A 13,826-nucleotide genomic window follows, 5' to 3' on the forward strand; every position below is an offset into this window, starting at 1 on the left:
TGGCCCCCAGGACTCTGAATTGGGTTCTAGGTCCACACACTTGTGATGACCCTGGACCAGAGCTTCTCTCCAGACCCAGAATTTCATGCTTCTGGATTTCATACCCAGGATATAGGAGAACTGTTGTGGGACTTGGGGAAATCTGGGCTACTTATTTACTGTGTGACTTTAGGTGAATCTTTTCACCTCTCTGGGCTTTTTGCTTTCTCCTTGTAAAGAGGAATGGATGCCTCCTTCTATATGATGATCAAGGGGGCTGGGTTGGCCTAGAAGCAGTTAGGTAATGGCACTGGAAAGTTTCCTCCTGGGGGAAGGTGAAGAAACAAGAAATGCTGCTAAATATTAAGAACCCACCATGGCTCCCAGTTGCTCATGGAAATGGTCCAGATTCTCTGATTTAAGGTTCTGTGAAATCTATGTACCTCTTCCTCTACTATATGTGTCACTGCGGGGAAAGTGTCTCTGTACAGGCATCAGGAAGCCTGGTTTCTAGTCGAGTCTCAGCACTATCTTGCTGTGACCTTGGGCAGGTCCTTCATCACCCAGGTTTCTCCATCTGCAATACAGTGGTACCTCAGTCCATGAAAGCTTTTGTTTGCGAACAATTTGGTTGCAAATTGTTTGGGTTGGGGCTTTGCTAGCATTCCTGCTCTGCTTCTCCAGAAGCTTCTGGAGTTCCCAGCTGCTCATGAGGTCTGCTCAATAAATCCCTGGACCTCAGGATGAGTGATGCTGCCTGACACACTCCTGTTGCCAACAACCAGAGAATTTCTGAGCCAGAGGACCTGGAGGTGACCTCCTACATCGTCCATTGCATAGATGGAGCGACTGAGGCCCCAGAGGAACAGTGGTCACGTAGTAGTCAATGCAGAGCCAGGGTAGTGGGGACACAGGGCTTGTGCAGGGCTGCAGAAGAGAAAACAGTGCAGGGGTTTGGGTAAGACAGCCATCTGTCTCTCTTGTGGATAGGACTCAGGTTGGAATTTCAACCAGCGAGATTCAGGGAAGGCGAAGGAGCTTCTGCTGATTCAATTCCCATTCTCACTGAGACCCCTGCTGGATTTGTCCCATTAGGGGCTCTGGGGCTCTGCACTTTACCTCTGGGTTTCATGCCCACCTTTGCTGGACTGGGGAGGAGGAAGGGAGGGACACACAGCAGCCAGGGCAGGCATCATGAACACTTACAGTCAAAGATGCAGTGATCTCTACAACAGCCAGCCTTGTGCCCAGCTAGTGTCTCCTGTCCATCATCCATAGGACCGCACCCTCACTTGGAGCAGCACCTCCCTTTGGGAGGCAGCTCAGCCTAGGGAAGAGACTGTTTTCTCCAAGCTGCAGAGGACTTCTTAGAGAAGGTAGGTTCTCTGCACGGTGTCCTCTGGCCCAGTATTACCTGCAGAAACTGGGAGGCAGACAGGGCCCCCAGCCCTCATTGTGCCCTGATTGGTTATCAGGTAATGTGGCCTCCTAGTGTACAAGGTTCCTTATCAGAGCTTTCCGTGTGCAGAATCCAGTCCTCACAAAATGCAGGTGGGAAGATGAGGCCTCAGTAAGATAGGATCTGCTCAGTTCTGCCAGGGTGTTAGAGCTGGGCCTGAGATCAGATTCTAGGCCTTGGATCCTTTTTCCCCTCTGTGGTATTGAGCACCCAGTGGGGTGCCTCCACAGAGGTTCAACAGATAGATAGGAGCAACTGCTGGCAAGGGCTTGTGTTCAATGAGGAGAAGCCTGCCTTACAGGAGCTGAGTTCAGAGAGAGGCTGAGAGGCAAGGGAAGACTTCCCAGGCCCCTCCTGCATGCTAGTGTGTGTTCCCCTGCACATTGGCACAAAGACACTACTCAGTCCTACTCTCCTCAGACAGTGCTGTGTGTCCTGTGCTCTGTGTGTGTGTGTGTGTGTGTGTGTGTGTGTACATGCACACACGCTTGCTCACATCTACCCTCAATGGGCACCCAATTCATTCACTGGAAAAGAGGGCTTTTGTAAATTCCATCTGCCATGAGGGTAGCTGCACAAAGGCCGTGTGTAGGCCAGTGGTAGTATAGGCCATGGGACTATCTGTAGATTAGTAGTTTGGAGCCAAGCCAGACAGGGCCCTGAGTGCCAGACAAAGGAGCTTGAAAACTATCTCACAAGAGATGGGATGCAGTGAAGATTTAGAAGATTAGAAATAGAAAGGACTCTAACATGTAGCAAGAACAGTGGGTTGGAGGGAGCCAAAGAAGATAGGAAGTCATGGAGAAGGCTGGGGCTATGATGCCAAAGAAGGATAATGAGGACCAACATAGGCAGAAGTCAGGAGGATGGACCTGAGAGATCGTCTGACTGCTGTGCCCAACCCAAGGGGAAAAGCAGGTTGCAGAGTGAAAGAAGAGGAAGCAAATGTATGGCCTGGCTTTAGCCCAGGGAATGGGGTAGTGGCTAGGTCTGTGCTAGAAAGCAGGATTCTCAAGAGAGTGTTTCAGGCCCAACCTTCTTCCAACTTCATTCCCCCCTTTATCTACTCATCCACCACTTACCTACCATCCATCCATCCATCCATCCATTCTTCCATTCACTCTTCACCAAAGATTTCCCCTTTACCAAACTTCTATGTACTGGGAATTCAGAAAATGACCAGTGATGATCCTTACTCCCATGGGACCAGAGAGACACACCTGCTCTTTCTTGCCCTCCTAATGTTTGTCTCATATCATGGAAAGGTGACAACTGTGGCTGGTTGGCACTTCTTCCTAGAAAGTTATTAGCCATGTAGGGTTGGGGCCAAGGACAGTCTCTATCCTGACGGGTGATCAGTGCTAAAATTATAAGTCTTCACCCTTAATAACTTCATGATAAGTGTGTGCCTACCTGAATACTAGGAAGAGGCTTGGCTTCTTTCCCATGGTGCCTCCTTGGGCCTGCCTTTGCTGTCTCCAAACCTGATTCTAATATCTGATTAGGTCTTGCTCTTGCCACACAGTCACCCGTTCAGAAACATGAGCTCCTCTGTGGGTGCTAGGGACACTTGGCCCTTGGCTTCTCATAGTTCACAGGCCTAGAGATGGGATTTGGGAACCCTGAGGGGAAAGCAGATGGGACCACAAGGTTTCAGTGGTGGTGGGTAGGAAGGATGCAAGAGAAGTAGAATTGGCAGGAATCAGCAGCTAACTGGATGAAAGACATGTGGTGTCCAAGGCTCCTGGATGCCCAGTGGTGATGGCAGCCCAGTGGACCTTGTGATGTATCTGATCTCATTGGTTGTTTCTGGTGCCCAGTCCCATTAGGGCCCTTTGAAAGGACGAGTGTTGGCCAGAAAGGCTGGCTTTTACAGGGGAAAGGGCCTGGCCAAGTCTCCTTAGGTTATGGGGTGGGGGTAATGAAGTTAAGGGTATAGCTTAGGTTTGGGTGGGTAGTTCTCAGACACCCTTCATAACCATTGACTTAAATTGAAATTGCTGCTTTGGATGAAAGTCTAATTTGTGCCTCAGCAGTGAAGAACAAGCCTAATGTGATGATTGCATGAAGTGACTGACCCCTTTAGGGAGTTTTCCAAGCATGAGGTTATCAGTATCCTATATGTAACTTCATAGGAGGAATATGCCAAAATCAAAATAGTTAATATTACAGCTGAAGCAGCCCATCTGAGGAGAAAAATTGAACATTACCCACATAGCGTGTCTCTCAGTGAAATCACAAACCTTGTGATCCATGATTAATTACAGAGCACTGTGCGCTAGGCTAGTGCCAGGTTCTGGGGTCCAAAGATATCTCTAGACAGGTCTGTGGATGCAGTCCTGAGGTTGCCAGTCACGCGGAAAACACCAAATCAGCCTGCTGCAGACAGCCACCTGGCTCCACACTACAAAGACACAGAGGACACCAGACCACCAGACCACTGTACTGGAGCTAATCAAGTTCTCAGCATTTAAAGAATTCCTGCCCAGAGGCAGGGGCTTCTGAGCCACTGCTCCTGGTCCAGAGGAAGGAGCTGCCCGGCCACCATCCCTACCGCCGCTCCCAGCCCCTGGCCCACCTCTCCCAGCTCAGAGGAGGTGAGCCGCACAGATGCCAACAGCACCCCCCCTGCCCCCCGAGTCAAAATGAGAAAACACATAAATAAGTCTCAAAACCAGACTTCCAGATCACCTACAGCAACCCCAAAGGGAAATGAGATGGAACACTCTGCTGCTCAATCACCTGGACCCACTGAACTGGCAACAAAAGGGGATCTGGAAAAAATGAAATCAGAAATAATTTCTCAGATAACAGGAGAAATTGTGCTCCTAGTGCAAGACATGATTAATAAATCTAGAGAGGAGCTCAGGAACATGATGGAATCCCAACATAGGAAACAAATGGAATCCATAAAACAGATGCAAATAGATTTCCAGGAGATGAAAAACTCCACTGAAAGTCTACACAGCAGAATGAGCCAATGTGAGGACAGAATTTCAGATATAGAAGATAAGATTGCAATTAATGACCAGGAAAAGAAAAATTGCTTCAAAATTATAAGGGAACATGAGAAATCAATCCAGCAGCTGCTAGATGATGCAAAAAAGAATAACATAAGACTGATTGGAGTCAATGAAGAAACAGGAGAGAGTGCAGATGACATAAAAAAACTGTTTAAAGGGGTGGGGATTTAGCTCAGTGGTTTCGCCGCCTGCTGTGCAAGCGCAAGGACCTGAGTTCGATCCCCGGTACCAAAAAAAAAACAACAAAAAACTGTTCACAGAAGTAATGGCAGAAAACTTCCCAAGCAGGGGAAAAGAGCTTGACATACAGATAAGTAAGGTATATAGGACTCCAAATAGCCTTGATCAAAAAAGATCTACACATAGGCATATAATTGTTAAGATTCCAGAAACTCAACAGAAGAACAAAGTTCTACAAGCAGTTAGAGAAAAGAAACAAATCCCATACAAAGGAAAGCCCATCAGAATCACAGCAGACTTCTCAACACAAACCATCAAGGCAAGAAGAGCTTGGAGTGACATATTCCAAGCCCTAAAAGAAAACAGCCTCCAACCCAGATCGATGTACCCTGCAAAACTATCTTTCAAAATGGATGGAGAAATAAGATACTTTCATGACAAAGAGCACCTTAGGAACTTCATGAATACCAAACCAGCACTCGGAAGAATTTTACACAATAGCCTAGGAACAGACACTGAGGATCACAACCCCAGGAAGCAAAGCAGAATGAACCCATCTGGCATGACAAGAAATTCAATGTAAAGGGGGAGAACCCAACAAAAAGAAAAAGTCATGGCAATGACAAGTCAATACGTTTCAGTTATAACCATTAATGTTAATGGTCTCAATTCACCAATCAAAAGAAACAGACTGGCAGAATGGGTCAAGAAGCAAAATCCAACAATATGCTGCATACAAGAAACACACTTAATCCAAAAGGAAACTCATAGACTGAAAGTTAAAAGGTGGGCAACAGGAACCCGAAAAAAAACAGGAGTAGCTATCCTCTTGGCAGATCAAGTAGATTTCAAACCAACACTGATTAAGAGAGATGAAGAAGGACACTACATCCTTGTAAAGGGAAGAATCCAAGAGGAAGAGATGACAATCATAAATATCTATGCACCAAACACTAGTGCACCCAACTATATAAAACAAATACTAACGGACATGAAAAGCCATATATGCACTAATACAATAGTAGTGGGGGACCTCAACACTGCACTGTCACAAATAGATAGAGCAACTAGACTAAAAATAAGTAATGAAATACTAGAACTCAATCGAACTCTTGAACAAATGAACTTAACAGATGTTTACAGAGTCTTCCACCCCACAAAATCAGAATACACATTCTCCTCAGCTGCACATGGGTCATTCTCCAAAATAGACCACATACTCACACATAGAACATGTTTAAGGAAGTGCAAAGGAATTGAAGTTATCCCCTGTACATTATCAGACCATAGTGCGATGAAATTGGAGATCCATAGCAAAAGAAACTCAAAAACTTTCATAAACATGTGGAAATTGAACAACACACTTCTGAATAACCAATGGGTCACAGAGTAAATTAAAGAAGAAATCAGACAGTTCCTTCAATTAAATGACAATGCCAATACAACATATCAGAATCTATGGGACACAATGAAAGCAGTCTTACGAGGGAAATTCATAGCAGTGAATACGCATATTAGGAAAACAGAACGAGCCCAATTAACAACCTGATGCTGAACCTCAAGCTTCTATAAAGATATCATTTACATTTTCCTTTTGCTTTTTCTCCTTTAGTTTTTATAGTCTCATTTTTACATTCAATCATTTCACTCACTTTGTGTTATATGGTACAAGGCATGATAGAAAAAAATGGTGAATGTTTAAAATTTTAAAATTTATTATATTAAAAAACACAGTGTCATTAATCCCCCTCAAAATACTCCCCCTCATTTTGAGCACAATTATCCCATCAGTCTTTCCACTTTCTGAAGCAATCTTGAAAGTCCTCTTTTGTGATGAGTGTCTTTTAGCAACTAAAGTCTAGGTACCTTGATATCTTGAATTGGTTCAAAAGTTTTACTTTCCATGGTCATTTTACTCTGGGGAAGAGCCAGAAGTCACATGGTGTCAGAACTGCTGAATAGGGTGTGTGGGGACATACTGTAATGTTTTTATGAGCCTGCATTTCCAAAGAATTGTACTTGGCAGTAGCATTCACCAAAATTTTTATCACACCTCATAGATACACTCATGTAAGGGCACTTCCAGAACTGCTTCATAAGGTAGCAAGAATGATGGGAGGTGTTTCAAGTGAAGGGAAGTATTTTGAGGGGGTTAATGGCAACGTGTCTTTTACTGTAATAAATTTACAAAATTTAAACATTTACCATGTATTTCTATCACACTTCATATTAGGTGAAGCTCTGAAATGATCTCCCCAAATTGGTCTGGGTACATGTGAGTGGTCATCTAGATCAGGTCAGAATTTTCCAGAATACAGGTCTCTTCAGAGGCTCAGAAGTAAAAATTCTGTAGTCAAAAAAGTTTAGGAACTGTAGTACTATAGTATAGCTACCACCTTCTTAGAGATTCACTGTATACATTACGAAGCAATGGCTCTTAAAAAGTCTTACAGTAAGGAAAGCTTTGTCTTGTTTTGTAATTTTATTTGACTGTCAGCCCCATCTTTAAGTAACACAGTGCAGAATACTCCACATAGGAGTAAAGATGGTTCCAGGGCAGAACTGAGACCGAGGCTCTGGCTTGTGCACACTGATGGACCTGGGCCTGGCCTGGCAGTGTGATGCACGCATGGCTAGTTCTGCTCTGGGGCTGACAGTGCCAAGAGCTCTGCCAAGACCCCCAAGCTTTGGATTTCCCCTGGTAGGACATGGTGGCCTGTGTGGTACCAGGCTAAGGCTTCACAGAGGAACATTTTCCCTGGGCCTTGAAGGGTGAGCAGAATTATGTGAGGTGCCCCTGTGAGGGCAGGGCCTCCAGGGGGGACACCCATCCAAGGCAGTGACCCACACCATGGTTCAGAACCAGGAGACATAGAAAGCTGTGTGAACAGGGATGCCTGTGGGAAAGCCAGATGAGGACACAAGTGGCTATAATGTGGGAAAAGGAAGGTGTGGGCCAGAACTTTCTGACAGGCACTAAGGGTGCTCGGCATTGAGAAGGGTCTCCGGGGTCTCATTACAACAGTCAGCACAAGCTGCACATGTGGCCCTCTCCAGAGGCCTCTCTTTCCTCAGGGACTGTAAAAAGTTCTTTTCTTGTTTGAAACAAATAACCAGGAAGTTGGGGTGGAGAGAGAGGAGAATGTGGGGACCTAGATTCCTAGGGATTAATTAGGGCCCTTCAGTGAGATCTGTTTCCCCTTTGGAGGCCAATTAAAGCAACTGGAAGCTTGGGAGGTAGGGAGAGGGTGGTAAATGTGCTGAGTGCTTGAGACAGACACCTCAGTCCTCACCTGGGTTGGATCTCTAAGAAATGAGTAGATCTCAGGGGCAGTAAAAATAAGCTTCCAGGACAGTCACAAAATTGTTTTCATCATCTAAGAGCAGAATTTTAGGCTCGCACTGTAGGAAGGTCATTGTTCTCATTCCCCTAGGAATTGTCTGGTACTGAGGACCCACTAGGAGGCAGGCCCCAGGTACAATCATGATCTCATTTTAAAAACAGCTTTATTGAGATATAATTCACATGCACTTCGTTCATTCATGCATTTAAAGCAAACATTTCAGTGTTTAGTAGATTCAGTGAATTCTGCAACCTTTGCCCAAATCACTTTTTGTACATTTTTATCACCTTCCCCCAAAAGACACCCTATACCCACCGGCAGTTACTCCCCCTTCCCCCAACTCCTCCCAGCCATAGGAAACCATTAGTATACTTCCTGTCTCTATGGATTTACCTATTCTGGATATCTCATGTAAATGAAATCATGTAATGTATGTCTTTTGTAACTGGATTATTTCACTTAGCGTAATGTATCAAGGGTCATTTATCAGTATACTTCATTTCTTTTATTTAAAAAGTAGTTTTATTGAGATATAATTTTTGTATCATAAAATTCATTTATTATAAGTGTGTAATTATATATATATATATTTATATATATATATTTTTTGTTTTTTGGTACCGGGGATCAAACTCGGGTCCTTGAGCTTTTGAGGCAGGTGGTAGAACCACTGAGCTAAATCCCCGGCCCCAATTCAATATTTATATTACTACAATATTAATTTTTAAAACTATGGTAAAATAGATATAAAATTTTCCATTTGAACTATTTTTAACTGTACAATTCCACAGCACTAATTATATTCACAATATTGTACACCATCACCACTATTTCAAAAATCTTTTATTATTTCAAGCAAAAACTCTATAATCATTAAACAAAAGCTCTCCATCCTCTCTCTCCCTAGATCATAATTCCTAATCTATTTTCTGTCTTATGAATGCACCTATTCGGAATACCTTATAAGTGTTATCTGTTATCATAGAATATTTGTCCTTTCACATCTAGATTATTTTGCTTAGCACAATACCGTAAAGGCTCATCTGTATTATATATAAGATCTTTATTCCTTTTTGTAGCTGAATAATATTCTACTGTATGGAATTTCATCAGCTGATGCACATTTGGATTGTTTCTACCTTTTTGCCATTATGAATATTCTTGTTATGAATATTTGTGTAATTTTTGGGGGCAGTGCTTGGGATTGAACCCTGGACCTCGCACATGCTAGGTAAGTGTTCTACCACATACCCCAGCCCTTTGTACAAATTTTTGTATGAACGCCTGTTGTCAATATTTTGGGTATTTATCCAGGATTGGATTATATGGTAATTCTGGGTTTAATATTTTGAGGAATTACTAGACTGCTTTCCATAGTGGCCGCATCTTTTACATTCCCAGCAATGTTTGAGGGTTTCAGTTTCTCCACATCCTCACTAATACTTGGCATTCTCCTGTTTTGGTCAGAGCAGTTCTAGTGGATATGAAGTAGCATCTTGGTATAGTTTTGATTTAAGTTTTCCTAATGACTAGTGATATTGAACATATTTTCATATACTTATTGGCCATTTGTGAATCCTCTTTGTAGAAATGCCTATTTAAAAATTGATTTATCTTTTGTTGTTGCAATTGTAGGAATTCTTTATGTATTCTAGATACTATATGTGATCAGATAGATGAATTACAATATTTTCTCTTTCTTTTGTGGGTTATCTTTTCACTTTCTGAATGGTGTCTTTTGAAGTATAACATTTAAAAACTTCCATAACAGTATTGCTGTAATAGTAATAAGTTTTCCAATTTATTTTTCTTTTATTGATGTGTGTGTGTGTGTGTGTGTGTGTGTGTGTGTGTGTGATATCTAAGAGACCATGGCCAAATCCAAGGTCATGAAAATGTTCCTTTATAGTTTTTGCTAAGATTTTTATGGTTTTAGTTCTTATATTTAGATGTTTGGCTCATTTTGAGGTAATTTTTCTACATAATATATAATTATTATATACCATATTTAAATACAATTAGACATTAAATATAATCATACACTATATAATTTTTTATGTAATATGTAATTTTTTATGTCAACCTTTGTATTCATTCATTCTTTTGCATATCATTTTCCGTTTATCCCAGCACCATTTGTTGAAGAGACTTCCCTCATTGAATGGTCTTGTCACCCTTGTCAAAAATAAACTTCCCAAGGATGAGTCTGTACCTCAGTGGTAGAGTGTTTGCCTAGCACAAGTGGCCATGGATTCAGTGCCCAGTACTGGAAAAATAATGACCATTAACATGTGAGTTTAGTTCTAGCATCTCAATTCTGTTCCACTGATCTACGCATCTGTCTTTATGCCTCTACCACACTATGTTGATTACCATTGTTTGGTGGTAAGTTTTGAAATCAGGAAGTGTGAATCCTTTAACTTTGTTCTTTTTCAAGATTGCTTTGGTCCCTTGCAATTGCACATGAATTTTAGGTTAAGATTTCCCATTTCAGAAAAAAAGGCAGTGGAGATTTTGACAGAGATTACATTAAATCTGTAGACCACTTTGGAGAGCATTGCCAACTAAGAATACTGTGTTTTCTAATCAGTAAATATAGGATAGCTTCCCATTTATTTAAATCTACTTTAATTTCTTTCAGCAGTATCCTGTAGTTTTCAGTGTCTTTGAGTCTTGAACCTCTTTTATTAATTTGTAAGTATTTTATTCTGTTGATGCTCTTGGTATAGCTATAGGTTTTCACTTTTGTTAATCTTTCCAAAGAGTCAACTTTTGATTTTGTCACTACTGTGTTTGTATATTCTGTTATTTATTTCCACTCTGATCTTGATTATCTTTATTAGTCCTTTCTATTGTCTCTGTGTTTAGTTTGTTCTATTTCTGATTCCTTAAGGAGTAAAGCAAGGTTAGCAATTTGAGATCTTTGTTCTTTTTAGTTTAAGAACTTACAACTATGAATTGCCTGGCCACTGCTTTCACTGCATCTCATACTATGTTTTTAATGTACTTTCATTTTCATATGTCTGAAAGTATTCATCATCTTCTTCCTTGACTCATTTGTTAATAGTATGTTTTTTTTCTACATATTTGTAAATTCTCCAGTTTTATTTTTATTATTGCTTTCTACTTCATTCCACTGTGGCCAGAGAAGGTACTTGTATTATTTAAATCTTTAAAAAGTTTTTGATACTTATTTTATTTTGTTTATTTTTTGGTACCGGGGATTGAACTTGGGTCCTTAAGCTTGCGAGGCAGGCGGCAAAACCACTGAGCTAGATTCCAAGTCCTTGGTACTTATTTTATGACTTACCATATTTTATCATGGAGAATAATCCATGTGTACTTGAAAAGAATATGTATTTTGTTGATATGGAGTGGAATTTGATGTATATGTTTGTCAGGTCTACTTTGCTTATAGTACTGTTCAAGTGCTCTGTTTCCTTATTGATTTTCTGTGTAATTAGGCTATCTATTATCAACTGTGAGACATTGTAGTCTTCAACTATTATTGTTTAATTGTCTACTTCTCCTTTTAATTCTGTCAGTTTTGTTTCTTATATTTTTGAGTCTCTTGCTGAATGTTTATAATTTTATATCTTCTTGTTGGGTTGCCCTTTTTATCAATATGTAAGGCCCTTATTTGTAATTTGCAATATTTTTTAGCAATGGCAAAGTTTATTTGAAGAGTGAGGGAGAAACTAGCTCTGCAGGGAGAGCTTGGACTGAGTAGAAGAGGAAAAAGCAAGATTAAAAAAACACCGCGGGGGCTGGGGATTTAGCTCACTGGTGCCATCGCCTGCCTTGCCAGGGCAAGGTCCTGAGTTTGATCCCCGGAACCAAAACAACAACAGCAAAACACCCCAGAGAAAGCAGACTGGGCTATTGTGAGAAAGGCTATGATAAATTTGCAACAATTTTTGACTTAAGATTTCCTTTTCTTAAGGTTTCTTTGAATGATATGAGTATAGTTACCAAGTCTCTCTAACTTAACATTTATATGGAATTTTTTTTTTTTTTTTTTGGTACCGGGGATTGAACTCCAGACCTTGCGCTTGTGAGGCAGGAGGCAGAACCACTGAGGTAAATCCCTTGCCCTGGAATGTTTTTAAATTTTTTTCACAATGTAGGCAAATGGCCATAAAATGGAACAAAATAAAATGAGGTATGTCTGTGCTGGATTTTATATTTATTTGTGTAGTTACCTTTATTTCTTCACATGGCGTTGATTTACTGTTTAGCGTCTTTTCATTTTAACCTGAAGGACTCTATTTAGTACTTCTTATAGGGCAGGTTTGCTAGTGATGAGGACCTCAACTTTTGATTATCTGGGAATGTCTGAATTTATGCTTCATTTTTGAAGAATTGTTTTGCAACACATAGAATTCTTACTTGACAGATTTTTTTCTTTTATGACTTTAAATATGTCTTTCTATTGCCCTAGTCTCCTTGACTGCTGATGAGAAATTAGCTTGTATGTGACAATCACTTTTCTCTTACTGCTTTCAACCAAGCCACAACTGTGTTCCTTTCCAACAATTCATCTGATTCACTATCCTCTCAGTGCAACTGGAAAATTATGATGTGCTCATCTTTCAATCCCCCTACAGATTATTATCATCCTTGAATGAGGAAAGAAATGTAAAAGTGACATACCTGAAGTCATACTGTGAGCTAGGTCTGCTACTCATATGTCTGATGGTTTATTTCATTATAACACTGTGTAAATGGTAATTCTCTTGTTTATATATTTTATTTGTTGTCTGTGCTTTCACTGAATGTAGACTCCAAAAGAACAGGAATTTTTTTATTGATTATATATATATATATATATTTCCTATGTCTAGCTTTTATCATAGGTATTTGTTGAATGAATGAATGATTATAAATTTGATTCAAATGAAAGATCAGTGGGGAAAGTAGTTAATTCAGAATGTCCCCTGAAGGGAGCTTCTATTTAAGAGCATTGAGACCTCTCTATCTTTAAGCATCTTTTTACCATCCTAGTGGTTTAGATTAAGAACTCTTACAGATATTTTGGTCCAGGCTCTCATCTTACAGAGAGAGAGAATTTAGCCTCAAAGATGGGTGAGACACCTAGGAAGGCTGTCATGAAGCTTAATTGGGATTCAGATGTACTACCCAGCAGTTGAAGGTATTATAGAACATTGTCATTGTGGAATATTAAGTTCTCTAATGTCATTTAGGATGTAAAACTGTGAGATTAGAGAAGCCAGATTATGGCACTGTTAGAGGCAAGAATGATAACACAGTTTTCTATTTCCATTGTTTTTACTGAAAAAATTTTCTGCCTGTTTATAAAAGTTGTTCACGAGGAGAATTTGTCTCTTTTCCTCTTGCTGTTTTAAGCATTTTTATGGTTCTTTGGTTTATAACAGCTTCACTGTGTTATGCCGTGAAGGTTAATTTTGATTGCTAATTTGATTGGCTTGAGAGATGTGTAGAAGATTAGTAAAGCACACTTCTTCAGGTGTCTGAGTGAGTCACGGGCACATGACCTTGGGGATTATACCTGGCCCCTGATTCCCACTTGGCTTTTCTGTGCTCTCTGCTTCCTGGCTGCCATGAGGTCAGCGGCTTTCTTCTGCTCTGTGCCTCCACTATGATATTTCTGCTTTGGAGGCAGCTGATCATGGACTGAAACCTCTGAAACCATGAATCAAAATAACGCTTTTCTCCTTTGTGTATGTCAGGAGTTTTATTCTAGAATGGAAAGATGATTAATACATATGCCTATTTATCTTGATTTGAATTTGTAAGTTTACTTGAATATATAGTGTTTTTAGTTAGAATTTTAAAATTCTTACCCACTAGCTCTTCAAA

General features: G+C 40.6%; 2 protein-coding genes across 3 annotated transcripts in view; both read left to right on the forward strand.

Moving 5' to 3' along the window:
- Neu3 (neuraminidase 3) overlaps nt 1-10,196 on the forward strand; it is a 54,767-nt gene extending 44,571 nt beyond the window's left edge. Inside the window, exons 6-7 of one of the 2 annotated variants that reach the window (XR_015451485.1) lie at nt 9,065-9,216; nt 10,116-10,196. The gene's annotated coding sequence lies outside the window, so the exon portion shown is untranslated. Of the gene's footprint in view, nt 1-9,064 lie in introns of both variants that reach the window. The other variant, XR_015451484.1, reaches the window with a different exon arrangement.
- The window catches only part of Slco2b1 (solute carrier organic anion transporter family member 2B1), a 185,505-nt gene that overhangs the window by 454 nt on the left and 171,225 nt on the right, over nt 1-13,826 (forward strand). The window lies entirely within an intron of this gene.

This window comes from Heterocephalus glaber, unplaced genomic scaffold (genome assembly GCF_053883595.1).
Source record: "Heterocephalus glaber isolate CG9 unplaced genomic scaffold, H.glaber_assembly_v1.0 deba00001428, whole genome shotgun sequence".
NCBI lineage: Eukaryota > Metazoa > Chordata > Mammalia > Rodentia > Bathyergidae > Heterocephalus > Heterocephalus glaber.